The sequence below is a fragment of the Octopus sinensis genome, linkage group LG16 (genome assembly GCF_006345805.1).
Source record: "Octopus sinensis linkage group LG16, ASM634580v1, whole genome shotgun sequence".
Classification (NCBI taxonomy): domain Eukaryota; kingdom Metazoa; phylum Mollusca; class Cephalopoda; order Octopoda; family Octopodidae; genus Octopus; species Octopus sinensis.
The window spans coordinates 16,079,403-16,096,902 of NC_043012.1; the positions used below are offsets into that span (position 1 = coordinate 16,079,403).

The 17,500-nt window shown below is 37.8% G+C and overlaps 1 protein-coding gene across 11 annotated transcripts in view; it reads right to left on the reverse strand.

Annotated features, from left to right (window-relative positions):
• Window positions 1-17,500, reverse strand: part of LOC115220511 (thyrotropin-releasing hormone receptor-like) — a 165,810-nt gene that overhangs the window by 140,658 nt on the left and 7,652 nt on the right. The window contains exon 1 of one of the 11 annotated variants that reach the window (XM_036509918.1): window positions 10,998-11,017. The exons of the other annotated variants lie outside the window; for them this stretch is intronic. The gene's annotated coding sequence lies outside the window, so the exon portion shown is untranslated. Of the gene's footprint in view, window positions 1-10,997; window positions 11,018-17,500 lie in introns of those variants that run through there. 11 annotated transcript variants of the gene reach the window in all.

Consider the following 17,500-nt stretch of genomic DNA (forward strand, 5'->3'; position numbering starts at 1 on the left):
AGCCATATGTGACAAATATGTCCCAGTGTGCAGGGCCAACACACACAAAAACAAAAACAGGATCCCTAGAGAAAGGAAGATTCTTATGAGACGACGGACAAGGATTGCAAACCGCCTGAGCAAGCACACCAAAAGTGGTGAGAAGTCTCGGCTCGAGAGAATGCTAATGGAAATTGAGAAAAGTCTGCATCAGTCCCATGAAAAGGAGAGAGCAGATAAAGAAGCTTGGGTAATAGAAAATATAAAATCAAACCCTAAAGCTTTCTTTAAGTTTGCCAAAGAGACAGCTACAGTGCACTAGAGAATAGGACCTCTCTTCCAAAAAGATGGCTCTCTCACAGGAAATCCCACGAGGATAAGTGAAATACTGAACGAAAAATTCCAAAGTGTGTTCACTACACCTCTAGGACACAGGCAAGTAAACAACCCAGAAGAATTCTTTGCCACTTTACCTGCGGCCAAAGAGGCAAAAATTGAGTACATCAACATCGAAGATGATGATATCACACTAGCCATAGATGAGATTGATGCAAACTCAGCTGCTGGACCTGATGGATTCCCAGCGATCCTTCTCAAATCGTGCAAACGAGCCCTTGCAAAACCGCTACAGCTTCTTTTTCAAAGCTTTCTTGCAAGTGGTAAGCTCCCAGTCAAATTGAAAGAGGGGGTAATATGCCCTATCCATAAGGGAGGTAGCAGAGCAGACGCTAAAAATTATAGGCCTATCTCTCTGACCTCACACATCAGCAAAGTCATGGAACGAATAGTCCGTAAGAAACTAATCATGTTCCTTGAAGAAAATGACTTGCTGTCTGACACCCAGCATGGATTTCGACCAGGAAGAAGCTGCCTAACACAGCTCCTGCAACACTATGACTGGGTGTTGAAACAGCTACTAAATGGCTCAAATGTGGATGTAATATATCTCAACTTTGCAAAAGCCTTTGATAAAGTCGACCATGGTATGATCTGTCACAAACTGCGTGGTCTCGGCATAGGCGGAAAACTTGGAGAGTGGCTGCACAACTTCCTAAAAGACAGAAAACAGGCAGTTGTGAGCAATGGAGCCACCTCCAAGGAAACACAAATAACAAGCGGTGTCCCACTGGGCACTGTCTTGGGGCCACTGATGTTCATAGTGGCGCTTTCAGACATGCCTTCAGTTGCTACGATGACCACCCTTGCTAGCTATGCAGATGACACAAAAGTCTACCACACAATACAAAACCCTGAAAATATTGCGCATCTCCAACAGGAGTTGGACACAATATACAGGTGGGCTGAGGACAACAACATGCAGTTTAATGCAGGTAAGTTCCAGGCCCTGCGCTACCGGCACACAAAGGTAAACGACGTGCAGACTGGATACACTGGCCCAGGAAGAATTGCAATCCCTGAGTCAAAATCAGTGCGTAACCTGGGCGTTGACATGAGCAATGATGCATCTTTCCAAGTGCATATTGCTAATCTGGTGATAAAATGCAGACGGCTAGCTGGATGGATTCTCCGAACTTTCAGAACAAGAGAGAAGGAGACACTGATGGTCCTATGGAAAACATTCGTCCTCAGCCGCTTGGACTACTGCTCCCAACTATAGTCACCACACAATATAAAACCAACAGCAGAACTCGAAGCAATTCAGAGAAGCTACACAAAGAAAATCGTCTCAATGCAAAATATCAGCTATTGGGAAAGACTGAAAGTATTAAACCTCTTCTCCCTAGAGCGGAGGCGGGAGAGATATGCGGTGATATACATCTGGAAAATCCTGGAGGGTCTTGTCCCAAACTTTGGCATTCAAAGTTACCCCAACCGCAGAGTGGAGCGCCACTGCATGATGCCAAAGATTCCAACATCACCATCAAAATACAGATCCAGATACTGCAACAGCTTGGGTTTCAGAGGACCACAGCTCTTTAACATCCTCCCTAAATGCCTGAGAGACTTACATGGTGTGGATGTGGGTTTCTTTAAAACCAAACTGGATCTCTTCTTGTCGGGTATCCCAGATGAACCTACCTCACGACGGGAGACGCAGATGCGGGCAGCAGCATCGAACTCCCTTGTCGATCAAGTGCCACGTATCAGAGGTATATTCACATATTAGTGTAGGTCGTTCAGCGGTGGTGCCCCAGCATGGCCGCGGCCTTCGGGCTGAAACATTTTAAAGGATTTAAGGAAGGATTTATCTATCTATCTATCTATCTATCTATCTATCTATCTATCTATCTATCTATCTATCTATCTATCTATCTATCTATCTATCTATCTATCTATCTATATATATATATATATATATATATACACATCTGTGTTATTTGTTTTACAAGATTCCCCTTCCATAACTAAACAGCAGAGGAGGAGAACGTGGAATGAAGAGTCGCTAAAAGTTCACAAGATGTGTGAAAACTATGTGAGCGGATTTGGCAGGCGGAAAAGGAAAGAAGCTCGTCGTATGTATGTATGTATGTATATATATATATATATATTATATATATATATATATATATATATATATATATAAAATAAGATATATATATAATAAAGATAAGATCGTTATGTTGCTATATGAAAACTTAGGGTGGTTATATATGTATGTATGTGCACACACACACATACACACACACACACATATATATATATATATTATATATATATATATATAATATATATATATATATATATGTGTGTGTGTCTTTGTGTTTGTATTTCTGCGCCCCCATCACCGCTTGGCAACCGATGTTTGTGTGTTTATGTTCCCCTAACGTAGCGGTTCAGCCAAAGAAACGATTGAATAAGTACTAGGTTTAAAAAAACTAGTACTTGAAGGATTCTATCCTGGGATCGAATCCTTCAACGCAGTGCTCCAGCATGGCCGCAGTCAGAAGGCTGAAACAAGTAAAAGAATAAAAGAAGTTTTATAACTCAAATAAGAAGAGAACGAAGACTTTACATCTTTAATGTTCAGTTACAATCGTTTCTATACCAACTGTGCTTCCAACGCCAGTCCACACAAAAGTACTACGTGAAAAATTACGCAATATTTGTGATTTTAAACATTAGAGTGGCACTTCTTCATACCCATATGAAAGGTGCACTCTTACATTGTTCGTCCGTCAGGCTATGTGTTTTCCATATGTCGGGCGGTGACAGAGAGTTTATAAAGATAAATATGAAAGTACTGTAGATTGTGAAAATATGGAGAGGGAAATCACATTTCAATAGCAAAGTAGATAAAAGTGTGGTTAGAAAATGAAGGGGAAATAGAAGAAGGGGAAGAGGAAGAAGACGAAGTAGGGGAGGAAGAAGAGACGAAGAAGAAAGTGAAAAAGAAGAAGAAGCAGAAGAACAAGAAGAACAAGAAGATGTAGAAGAGGAATAAGAACACGTGAAGAAGAAGACGAAGAAGAAGAGGAATGAGAAGAAGGGGAAGAAATAGAAGGGGAGGAAGAGGAAGGAGAAGAAGAGGAAAAAAAGAAGAAAGCGAAAAATAAGAAGAATACGAATAAGAAGTTGAAGGAGAAGAAGAGAAAGAAAACGAAGAAGTAGAGGAGGAAGAAGAAAAGGAAGAAGAAAGTGAAGAAAAAGAATTAGAAGAGGAAGAAGTAGAAGAAAGTGAAAAAGAAGAACGAGAATAAGAATAAAAATGCGAAGGAGAAGAAGAGGAAGTAGAAGAAGGTGAAAAAGAGGAAGAAGAACAACAACAAGATGTTCGAGAAGAAGAAGAAAAAGAAGAAGAAGGAGAAGAAGAGAAGAAGAAGAAGAAGAAGAAGAAGAAGAAGAAGAAGAAGAACGAGAAAAGGAAAACAGAAGTAGAAGAGCGAGAAGGAAAAATTGGTGAAGATGAAGAAAGAGAAAGCGAAAACGATTAGTTGGAAGGAACAAATTACAATGGACAAGAGAATGGTAATTTTGGTGTGGAACCATAGATATCTAGTGATAAAATAAAGTAACGAAGAGAAGAAGAAGAGTTATATAATAAAAATAATTACGACAGCAACAATAATAACGAGAGGAATAATACTAGTAGTCGTAGTAGTAGCAGCAGCAGTAGTAGTATGATTAGTATTAGTAGTAGTATTAGTAGTAGTAGTAATAATGAAAATAATAGAAATATCAAATGCTAATAATAATCGTAACTATACTAGAAATGATAATGATAATAATAATGGTTGTAGTGATAACCACGACAGCAGAAGCAGTTGGAACGCGAAACACCAATATTGGTGATGATGACAAAAGCAAAGCGTAGATAGCCTAAAGCTCAGGTTGCGTGCTGCATTGGAAATATGATTTCTTTTTACTCCGAAACAAAATATTACTAAAAAAAAAATTTATGACTGAACACTTTCACCAATACAATTAAAATAAAACTGTATTCTTGACACAATGGAAACCAACCTACACACACACACACACACACACACACACACACACACACACAGGGAAAAAATTCCCCTCAGTAGAACATTCAACCTATTCGTAAATCCATTGTTACTGATATGGACATTTAACACAATATATTCATACCCTATATGCAGCTGAGCACATTCTAAATAGAAAAGAAATCTGCTATTCAATTCAGTAGCATTTTTGACACTTAAGCTCTTGAATGTTTTTCCAAGCCCCAGCATAAGCAACACTATATGAGAAAAAAAAAACACTTTGAGTAAAAATATCGAATATATTCTTTACACACAAAGTATGAGACAATAAGGTGTTTTAATTTCTAATTTCTGTTTCATAATTCGCGACTTTGAATTTTTTATATTTGCTAAGATGGACATACACATCGAAAGCAGAAATAATTTATAAAAGTCACAATGTAGCAAATGCACAAATACGTATTATGTCTGATTAAAGAAAAACAGTAAAAAGAATCTTTAAATATACAGGTGTCCCGCATTGTTGAAATATAGTTTTTGACGAATTTCAGGTTTCAGAACGTTGCTTACTCTTTACTCAGCCTGATATATATATATATATATATATATATATATATATATATATATATATATATATATATATATATATATATATATTCATAAAAACGGTAAGATACCAAAAGAAAGAAAGAGATCTAGATATTATGTAAATTATGTAAATTGAGGAATTTATCTGTAAATGTAATATGTGACAATTATTCGGTAGCCAAGATAAAACTCCGAGTTTCGGATGCCGAGTTGGAAATCAACGCCACCATCTCTTCAGTTATCCGGCCATCATAGCGTTTTTCTGATGGCTGGATAACTGAAGAAGGTGGTATGGATTTCCACCTTGGCATCCGAAACTCGGAGTTTTATCTTGGCTACCGAATAATTGTCACATATTACATTTACATATATACATATATAAAATGCGGATGTCAAGTGAAACCAGGTTGCCTCCATATTGGTCCTTGGAAGTTTGGTAGGGTATGGAGGACTGTTTTTTGTCATTATATTGGCTCAAATGTTCATTTGTCTTTCCGGAATGCTCCTGGATGTCTCCTCTATCTATGTCATCTTCATGTCTTTACAAGTACCTTCTATGCATCTTATGCTGTACACTACATTTCTAGTTCTACAGTTAATGCCAGAGTTAACCTTACATGCCATGCAATTATCATTGGTGCATACGGTATTCCCAAAGGGATACGTCCTACATAGTTGTGATCTGAGGGAGTTCCCTGGCCTTTCAACAATATTAATGTTGTGTTTGGTCTCCTAAATCTACGGGCTAGGTCTCCAAGGGCTGTGGCCTCTGCAAATATAACTCCTCGATATTTGTCGGATTTATACCATATATTCACCCCGTTTTCGCTGTCACAGGCTCTTTGTATCTTATTCCGGTCTTTGCTGCTATATCTAGGGGAGGTACCACTGGTTCCGTTACATATAATGTTATCTAACTTCTTTCTAGCACCCCTGTATACTCGACACATTATCTTTCTGATCATATCCAGAGAATTGCATGCGGTGCATGAAGTTCTGTTCACGCTTCTTCGTTTCATCGGGTTTGCATAGTGAGGACATTTTGTTCATTATCCTAACTAATTCTGCTATCAGTATGTTGATATTCAAGTTGTGTGACAAAGCCGAGTTCTTGTGAACAACGTATTTCGAAGCTATGGGTTTCATGTAATAGGAGTGGAGGAACTGCACTCTGTTATTGACAGTCTCGAACCAAAGTTCAGTATCAAGGACGGGGAGTCTATTGTTGGGGTGCCTAGTTGGGTAATCTATATTTACCTTGATACTTTGGTGGATGGAGTTAGCTACCTGCTGGATGCTCTTCATTGTGTTCCTCTCCGTTTCTACATTATCGTTACTAGAGTTGGTCTTAACTATGATATTAATGTCATCTACATCCTTACTGTAAATAGAAGAGTTTTGAACTGTTCTGCTAAGGATTGCATACATTTTCTGTCCCACCAGGGCATGTAGAGGACGGCCACATCTCCAGCTACACCGACACCAATGGTTTCACCTTGAACCTGCATGTATAGTTTCTTGTTAAACTTTACTACGTGGTTCTTGAAGGTAGTTCTTACGCTAGCTCCTATTGCATGTGTAATCATTCCTTTCTCTACTTCACTCTCACCAGTTATCTCAATGCATTTCTTCACAATAAAATCTATGTCTATAGATGACTAGGGTGAAATCACATCCATACTACCCACTACACAACATGTGAGGTCGCTGGAATGGTTGTACCTACTGATTTTACTGAGGAGGTCTTCTGTGCGCACAGACATCTGGGGACATTTCTATGAGAGGTCGTACTACATGAGAGATGAAGTAGGACAGTCTATAATTGTTGGAGATATTCGCTCCGCAAACTGGTCGGGTTGGGAGCCCCATGTTTATGTAGGGTTTGTGGTCTTTGCGTAACCCGTATAGTGTAGGAACATCATTGTTGTGTGCAGTCCATTTCTTAGGTTGGAGTATGTTGCACCACATTCCCATGTGTGCATTGAGGACTTTTCCCATTCCTTTATGTTCCTGTGGTGCAACTTCTCTCATGCTACTGATGTGTTGTTGCATAGTCTGGACAGAGTTCTGTGGGCTGTCTATTGACACTCTGCCAGATGTGTCCGTAATACATACATACATACATGTGTATTCGCACACACACATGCGCACAAACAAACAAACAAACAAACAAAAAGAACGCAGCTTGAATAACGGACAGAGTCAGCGACTATTGAAAAGGTTGCAAGACGCAACGAAAAGTTTAGGACAATAAATAAGTAAATGAGTGGAAATTTAACGGTGCGTGTGTTAAATTATAAGGCACTAAAAGAAAATGTGCTCAGCCATGAGTGCATTGTATTTTATGACAGGAACAGTTGTTAGCTAATTAATTGATTGCAATTTCTTACTTCCTTGTCATTTTAATATCTTATTACTGCTATAAACCTGATTGGCGCTTTGTTCTTAAGCATGTATATTGTGTTCTTAGACGAGGTTACTAGTATCGCTATTTCTAGGCGAAATAAAATCTAAACATAAACATATTATTGCTATTACTTCTGTTATACGTTTCAGTCATTTGACTGCTGCAATACTGGAGCCCGGCCTTAAAGGGTTTTTCAAAATGAGACCTCGTGTGTACCGTTGGCGATTTTTTTCCCTCTGTCTTCACTTCTCGGGATCTTTCCTTCTCCTATGATTCCGACGAAGAGCTCCGCTTGAAATGTTAAACCCTCCTTCTTTCCTGAGCGTCCAATAATACTATATTTGTTCCACGTCCTCGCGTTGTTGTGTTTTTGTGTGTTTTTTTGTGTTTTCTTGTTTATATATATATATATATATATATATATATATAATATTATTAGAGACAAAACCACTATTTTGCAAAACAAACAAGGAAAGACTTAATCAATACATAAAATTTTAATAAATAGTCAAAAAAACCGCCACTACAATTGTTTCTTGTCTTGATCGACAATCTTCAGGTGGACTTCCAATAAGTCAGTTTCAAATTATTATATATATATTATTATATATATATATATGACTGGTTTCTTTCAGTGTCCATCGTCCAATTCTACTTTCAAAGCTTTGGTCGGACTGAGGCTATAGCAGAGGACACTTGGCCAAAGTGCCACATGTAATGTTTCTATTTATTAATATATATATATGTGTGTGTGTGTGTGTGTGTGTGTGTGTTAACATAAATCCATGTAGAGCTTACAGACACACACATACATAAATACATACACTCGCCCGCACATAGGCACGCACACGCTCACACACACACACACAGACGTATATATGTAGTGACAAGGATACGTCGTTAAGGAAGTTAATTTGTATGCGGCTCCGAGCTGAAAGAAACCTTTGCACAGCAATTTCAGAGTGGTGTTTAGAAGTCGGAAATTGTAAAAGTATACTGTGCTATACCACCCGCCCACATACAAATACAAGCATGCATGCACGCACGCATACACTCACATGTATGAGCAATATTCTTTTGTACTCTAGGCACAAGGCCCGAAATTTTGGGGGAGGGGCCAGCCGATTAGATCGATCTTAGTATGGAACTGGTGCTTACTTTATCGACCCCCGAAAGGATGAAAGGCAAAGTCGACCTCGGCGGATTTGAACTCAGAACGTAAAGACAGACGAAATACACATATATAAACAATGTTGATTTCACTTTCTTATATCGCACTTCCGGATGACCTCTACTCAACTCTGACATCTAGACTTCTCTCCCTATATATCTACCTATTGGGCTAGCCTACTTCATCGTCTGAGGGTGTCCACACAACACACTTAGACTTCAAATTTCTTTTACAACGGTTTATTACACAAGTTGTGTGAATCATTAAACTCGAAACTCGAATTCCCAGTGAAATCAATATTATTAATAGATTTCACTCTACTAATTATCCCCACTAATCCACTTGAGCACACATACATATATATTTATAAAGTGCCGGACCTGCCCGTTATCTGGCTTCCAGAAATCCGGCAATACTGTGCAATACTTTTCAATATAATGTACCCTGTATTGAATAAATAGACTCTGTTTTTGAAGGTGATTAATTTGCGCAGTGTGTTGAAAATAGTTTTGTTCCTTACATTCTAAAGTGGAGTGATAAAGGTTAATTACACTCTGCTTTATCATTGTATCAAATTTGAAATATATCATTTAAATAACGTCATGTTCTATACATTTATTCAATTTCTTCCTATAAATTTCATACTGTATACATGATACAACATAGTATATCATCAGAATTTAAAGTGGATTAAGAATATCAAAACAGAATCTGCTTTACAATTGTTAAATATGATTTGGTTCTTTACTTTATAGCACTTTTAACTATATATTCATAACTATATATTCATAATGTCTCCAGAAATCTGGGACTCTTTCCGTCCCAAGGTTTCCGGATAACTGGTCCAGCATTGTATATTTGTGCGTATTAAACATATAATCATACGTAGATGCATACGTTCTTACAAGGCACTGGTGTTGCATGAAGCTTAGTTTTCTTCGATTTTTTGTGTTTTATGTTACGCATGGCTGTGTATTTAGGAAGTGCTTCTTTCATCCACATGGTTTCGGGTTCAGTCCCACTGCACAGCACCTTGGATACTTGGGCAAGTGTCCTTCTTCCACGATATCCCGTGTCAACCAGCATCTAGTGAGTGCATTTGATAGACAGAAAGAATACTTTGTGGAAGTCCATCGTACACTCACACAAGCACATATATACATTACCGCGTGACAGACCATTCTACTGGATGTTGATATACATCGCGTGTCACAATACGCTTTGCACCGTTTTAGCTTTCGGTTAATGACATGCCGATGGCTAGGCGAGCGGGTCAACATTCCCTCTGATCGGAAGCCTACTCCTTGACAGAGTTACCAATTCTACAGCCGAATAGACAGTAGCAACCTGAAACAAAGTGTTTTACGTAATAGTACAACATAACACTCAATCCGAAAACCGGATTCTATCGCCGAACCGCTAATTGAAGGGGACACTCACAAACCAACATCGATTTTCAAGGTGAGAGGAATACAAATGCAAAGAACAAAATTACACAAGCACACATACGTGTATATATATATAATATATATATATATATATATATATATATATTTGATCTTATACGTAAGTATATATTCTTTAACACATGGTACGACTCTACAACACTGTCTCTCTCCCCCTCTCCTACATTTCTCTGCCTTTCACACTTTGCACTCCACTTTGATCAGTCTCTTTCTCTCTCTCTCTCTCTCTCTCTCTCTTCTCTTCGTTTGTTCCTTGTTCCCCTTCTTTCTCTCTTCATCTGTCCCTCTTTTCTTCTCTCTTTCCCTCACACGTGACTAGCCAACTGATTGCTGGCCTTTCGTGTCCAGCAGCCGTTGCGGCAAGACACAATTTTGTTTTCTCTCTGTAGCCCTAAGGCATTTTTCTAACGCCAGCTCAAAAAATTTACTCGTCCTGTCGAAAAGACGCTTGTCTGTGACGTCCTGTTTTTGTTGTTATTATTATTCATTATTGTTTTTACGTATTTTTGTATTCTTATTCGTGTAACATCGTCCGGTTTTCCGTCCTTGTTTTGTATACATTCGAGGCTTTCTTCCAAGGAATCTAATGCGCTTGGCTTAGATTTTCCTTTGGGGCTGGCCAGATCGGAGCAATCACAAGATTAATCAGCCGAAATTGCGAAGATGATCCGGTTCTTGACTGAAGATTGAAGGCTTCGAATGTCCGTCCGTGTTTTTTGTATCGTCTTCTAAATGTTTCACGTTCTTGTCCCAGTTTGTATTTTTTTACACACACACACACACACCACACACACACACACACACACATATATATATATATATATATATATATATATATATATATATATATGATATAGTGTATATTTAAACACACGGGGAATCCACTCATAGGAATTCAAGACGCTAGAAAGAACAGCTAGGTTCTATAACCACAAAAATTAGGGATAAAATTCGACAGGAACCAAATGAAAAATAAAAACATTTTACCATCTAGTTTCCTGCACCAATTGGTTTCTGGTTTTAGTTTACTCCCTAAACTAAAATCAGAAACCAATTGGTGCACGTGATGTTTCATCCTTGAGTTCTCTATGGAACACTTCCCTTTCCTGTGACTTTGCTGACAAATAGCGTGACAAAGTACGTCTTTTATCAGCTAATAAATCATCTATATGTCCATCATTTTCTTTAAACCAATCTTGATGCTCTCCCAGAACTTTCTTGCCTATAATCATAAACTGACTTTTTAAGGGTCGGCCAACCCTCTCCAATATCTGCAACATTCATTTCCTCTCGCAAAGTTCTCTACACGCTATTACACCTCAGACGATCAACATTCAGTCTTTTAAGCAGGATAATCCCTGCAGCCCGGATTTTACGTTTTGTGACTAATTTCAATTTTGCACGTACCAGGCGGTGGTCAGTCCAACATTCAGCCCCACATAGAACACGAACACACGCACCCTAACAAGGATGTAATCCAGAATATGCCATTCTTTAGATGCAGGGTGCATGCTTGTGGTCTTAAACTTATTCTTTTGTTGAAACATGGTATTAGTAACACACAGACGCAGCTCCTCACACATCTGCAGCAGAAGCATGGCATTACTATTACACTATCCCGCCCCATGCTTTCCAATTACAGTCCATCTATTAAAATCCATACCCACTCTAGTATTAAAGTCACTCAGTATGATGACTTTGTCTGGCCAAAAGATATTTCTTATAATATCCTTCAAAGCTTGGTAGAAAGAAACTTCATCAATAGAGCACATAGTTGGAACATACACACTCAACAAGGTCACGTAATTTCCTTTAACCAAAGGAATTCTCATGGACATAAGATGCTCGTTAATCCCGACTGGGAATTCTTCCAAGTTGTCCACAAGAGTAGTCTTAACAGCAAATGCCACTCCATCCTCTCCTCTCTCTTTCCCTCTCTCTCTCTCTCCCTCTCTCTGTATATATATATATATAGTTTTGAATGGAAATAAATTGCTCTTTCTCGGGGATGTATTTCATCCAAGCGTACCCCGGTTTACCGACATATCGATTAATTTTCCTGGAGTTTGTTAATTTGTGTTATTATTAGTGCTTCTTCGACATCAGTACTTTACACTTATGAAGTTCCAGTTATCATTATAGATGTTTTCTTCTATCCGATATAGGAGAAGAGAATTTTATAATATAATATATGGAAAATGGAGAGTCTGAACACAGAAATGAATTTATTTATGCTGACAGTTAAATAAATAAAATGATTTCTGTGTTCGAACTCTTTCATTTTCATTTCGTTTCACTTCTACAATAGTGAATTAGACAAACTAACGTTTAAGTTAGAATTACTTTATATTTTATGAAATATTTTCAAGATTTAATAATTGAATTTTGAAAGTCAAGAAAGACAATATGTCTGGAAATGAAAATTATATAGTAATCAACTCCAGAGGGGAAAAAGTTCAACGAAAACTACGAATCGTAGCAAATTTTTGAACAATTAAAAGAAATCAGTAATAAACAGAACCAGTATACAATAGGTATATCTACAATAACTTCAAAACATACATTACACATTATGGTGTATTAACATTATAGGAACAATGGGGGGGGATGTGCTATTTTGAAATGTTGATTTTAGTTTCTCTTCAAAATTTTACATCTTTCCTTCAACCATATAATATTACGTCAGTAGCCATTATATTTGGGCGTGCGTATCTGTACGTGTGTTTGTGTGTGTGTGTGTGTGTGCATATGTGTGTTTGCAAGTGTGTGCATGTGTGTGCTTGGTTATAAAGGCTGTCATTTATAGATTTATCTACTTTGAGTTGCATCGTTCAAAAGGATTATATCATTTCTGAAAGTTCCTCAATACTTGTGATATGTCTTTATATATATTTATGTATGTATATATATATATATATATATATATATATATATATATATATATATATATATATATAATATTCAATTAAGATTCAGTTGAATTAAATACTTAATTTGAGGCCCGTGTATGTGTAAGTGAGTGTAATTGTTTCTGAGTTTGGCCCACACCACCGCTTGACAACCGGTGTTGGTGTGTTTACCTCTCCGTAACATTGCAATTCGGCCACAGGAAACAATAGAATAAGCACCAGAGTTAACGTTAATTAGTACTAATGTCGATTCATCTGACTTCGAATTCTTCAAGGCTTTGCCCCATTATAGCTGAGGTCTAATGATTCAAGCAAGTATGAGTTAAAACACACACACAGACACACGCACGCAAACACACACTCATACACACACACACACCAGGATATAATATTGTCTTCAAATAATGGCACATCGCCAGCAATTTCAGGTGGCGAGAAGGGATGTGTGGATTATATGGACCCCAGTTTTCAACTGGTACTTTTTTTATTGACTCCGAAATGATGAAAAGCGAAGTCGATCTCGACCGGATTTTAACCTAAACCGTAATGATGGACGAAATGCCGTTAAGCATCGACTCCTGTACTCAACTCTTATTTTTTCGATCCCGAAAGAATGAAAGGTAAAGTCGACCTCGACGGAATTTGAACTTAGATCGTAAAGATGGACGAAATGCCATTAAGCATTTTCTCGTCGTGTATAAAGGTAGGAGAAAAACACCCCTATCCAATGGACGGTGCTGAGTTGTCGAACATTTAAACAAAATTTTCTCAAAACAACTTGTCCGACCGTCCCATAGGCCTTCCCTTTGAGAAACACTGATTTAACCTAAATTTGAGACACCAGCAAAAGAAGAAATAAAGATAGACGTTTTTTGTATTCCAAAGAAGGCTTTATCGATCGCATTCTCACCTGGAATCGATTTTTGTAATTTTTTCAAGACTTATACACGCCATGATACCGTCGATATATGCATATCAAATTTGAGCGCAATCGGATGGAGGATGCCCGAGATCCTAGAAGACACACACTCAGACAGACAGAACGGATTTTATATAATAGATAACAGTAAACACACTTCCGTTTTACCTTGTCCATATTAATTCTTTTCTGTTTTAAACTCTTGTATCATTATTAGTGATTTTAACTCTCAGATACTGTACTGAAACGTGCTAAGCAAAAGTATGGTCAAGGTTATAAGAACTCAAGAGACACCCACTCTCTCTCTGTCTGACTGTCTGTCTGTCTGTATCACTCGCTGTCTTTATGCACAAACACATACAATGTTGGTACCAAGTGACGAATAGGCGCAATCGCTTGAGGGCTGGATGTACTGACTTGTGATATTTGGCTTCGAATGCCTATGCAGTAAATTCAAATACCGTCAAGGTAAGCTTTGCCTTCCATGCTTTTCATTTTTTTTTTCCATGAGTGAGGTAAATTGTCGGGACAGTTAAAGTATCAAGCAAGATGGCCTGCATTATCTCTTTGCTTTCTGACAACCTCTACAACAACAATGCTGCTAAGATTTACAGACACAAGGCAGCGGCCTTTAACTTGGTTAACGTTAGTGGCGTTGAGAAGAAATACTTAGACCAATGGGCAGCTGCCAGGTTGTATCGAAACAATCCTACCTTAGCCTACACGTACATATGCAGATACATGTGTAATATATATACATACACACACTACGCACACGCGCGCACACACACACATATACATACGTACTATATATATATATGTACACACACACACAAACACACACACAGTAACTCATTTAACGCTACTTCTGAGAGCGAAATCTCGTCATAATGAAGTTCAATAGAGCGATTAGCATCCCAATTTACAAAGAAAATAAACAGGTTCGTTTCAGCCGTCAATGCAATTTCCCGATTAAACCTGAAAATCGCTGCAATTAACCATCTCGTTTCTCTATTAGAGAACACCGAAGGAAACAATCAGTCAAATTTCGTTTGATTTTTTTTTGTGTGTGTGTGTGTGTGTATGTTCTGGAACATTCGTTGGTGCTACATTTTGACATTTGCATAATAATTTCTTATATTATTAAAGTAAAGTAATTAAAAAGTAATTCAGCACTCTTATTATCCCATCACGAAACATATGCACGAAACGATATCATTAAAGAATGTCAAATTAACCTTTATAAATTGAGGAGAATGGAAATATGTCTTGGGATTATAAGAGCTTTAGACAGAATCAATCTGACAAAAGCTACGTTGAAAAGCGCTAGTGAGTGTATCACCTTATAACTGACATAACACGCTGCAAAATCAAGGAAATTGTGGAGAAATGTTATTTGTGTGGCTAAATATTGCAGCATAATTCGCCATACTTTCAAATTATTATGCAGTAAAAGGCGGTTCTTCATTTACATCAATGGTTCTCAACAAAGGTCCATATAATCTCTGGGGGTTCATATAAGATTTTGTCATCAAAATTTAAGTGCAGGAAGTTGTTTATACTTCTACAATACACAAAAGATTTTAACAATTTTGTTTATAGAATTTCTAATAATTTTTCATTAAAATATACAATAGATTCTTTTTTAAGATTGAATGGCTATGTCAAAATAGGAATAAAAAGAATCCCTGGGCAGAAATGGTTCCGAACCACTGATTTAAACGATTGGAACAAGAAGACAGTGTAAATAACAGAAACTGTTGAAGTAAAAAGAAACTGACAATGCCGGTCAAGCGTTTCTGGCTTTCTATGGAGGGCTTGAGAAGTTGAGAATTGGTCTATATTCATAGTTATATTTTTGGAAGAAAGATTTTTGTCAACATAACATGGCAGTACTGGTTTAGGACGAATGTTGTTGTAGTTTAGCCCCAGGAGTCATCGTATACAGCTGGCTATACGACACGATCTAGCACCCCCACATGTTGGCAAAAATTTTTACTCCAAAGCACTGTTGCTGAATATCTCTCGTTGTGAGATTTAAAAACAGTTATTTTCTAAGATATATTTTTGTTAGATATTTTTTGTTAGATAATTTTGTTATTCTATATTGATCTTCCTAATTTAACTTTTTCGTAGGATGTAGCAGGTCCCCCATATTTTAAACAATAAGTGTACCACGCTGTCCGGCTTAATCCCGCCATCTGGCATTTGGGTGTCTTTTGCAGAGTTCTCTCTTTTGCACTCATTCGGACAATGCATCCAATTTAGGGATTTCTGTGACTTTTCCATGGATCATCATCTTGTATAAGTTCCTACTATGTGAAACATAGATCCATTCCTCTGGCCAATTCTCTCCAACGACTTACTACAAATCACTAGAAGCTATTTATACTATCTAACTCTGAGACGCTCTTACATTCACCAAACTTTAATTTTCCCTTTTTTTCGGAGACAAACTCAAACATTTGGAAGTATTTTCAGAGTGACCCATTCCAATCAACTATCGTTCTACTGTTCTCACTTCTGACATCTCTACGGTAATGGAATAACGTTCACTATCATTTTCTATCCCTCTCTTTCTCCCCTCAATAACAACTCATACAGCGTCGGAGAACCAAAACTAGTAAGGACCTACGCCCTTATATCTTTCACAGTGGGCTTTCACTTTACTGAAGTTTAGTAAAAGAAATGCTGCTGCTCTGGCATCAGAAAAGTCTTTAACGTGTTTGGTATGAAAATCAAAATTTACCATCCACAGGCTCTACTCATCTCTCACCTCTCCGATCTGTGACTTCCTATAAGATGGAACCATTGCATTTACGGATTTCTTTCTTCCTCACTCTCCATAATCTCTTTTATGCTACAGACTTCCCTTCTCTTACATCAATACCTACCTGCTGCCACATCACTAACACCTACGCTTATGCAAATAATACAACCCTTTATTTCTTCTCCCCTTTCCCCAACTAAGCATCATCCACACGCTTTCTAGAGACTTCACATCGAACCTGCATTGTTTCCATAAATGGAGAGCTAGAGAGAGAATTATCCAAGCGAAGCAGGTCAACCTTGTCCCTTTTGGTTACCAAAATCCACAATAAAAAACACGCCAATTTTGCCCTACAACCTCCTTAAATTAAGTAATATTCAACAAGAACACTCATAACCTCAAATGCTGGTTTTACAACCAGCGCGTATCTCACCTGCTGAAAATGCTTCTTTAGCATAGTTAAAAGCGCATCCTATATATTGGCGCTTCTCTTGAAGTTCAAAAATCATTTCAGGTCCTAAGAGCTGCTGACAGGATAGATAGCTCACATCTGGGATGGTACTATAGCTCTGTACACAAACACTTTGGACAGCATACATTTACACATGAATACATTTCAATCACTGGTTGATGTACGCATTGTCTCGTCTTTTTTAGCACTACCGTCCAGGTGAGGAACCTATACGCCTAGGAAACCGGGAAACCGACCCTTATGAGCCAGGCGTGGCTCGAGAAGGAACAAAACAAAAAAAACAAGTTTTGCATGTATGTATGTGTACCATTACATGAATTTATACATAAAAGCAGACATATATACATGCATACATACGTACAAACATACATACATACATACATGTATACATACATATATACATAACGCATACA